The sequence below is a fragment of the Megascapheus bottae genome, chromosome 15 (genome assembly GCF_031878675.1).
Source record: "Megascapheus bottae isolate mThoBot1 chromosome 15, mThoBot2.hap1, whole genome shotgun sequence".
In the NCBI taxonomy this organism is placed as follows: domain Eukaryota; kingdom Metazoa; phylum Chordata; class Mammalia; order Rodentia; family Geomyidae; genus Megascapheus; species Megascapheus bottae.
Window position 1 is genome coordinate 3,372,005 of NC_143523.1, and position 207 is coordinate 3,372,211.

Sequence of the window (207 nt, forward strand, 5' to 3'; positions counted from 1 at the left end):
AGTTTCCAGCTTCCAATGCAATATGCATTATTCTTTCAGCCTTATTTATTGTGGTATTTTTCAAATTACAATAAATTTGCTTTCTTCTGAATATTCAGATGCTTCAAAAGGTACCCAAAGGATGCAATTAGGCCCTGGGGAAATATGCTATTATGTGCACATATCATGTTTTGCATAGGGTTTCCGTCATCTACATAATTTATGTGC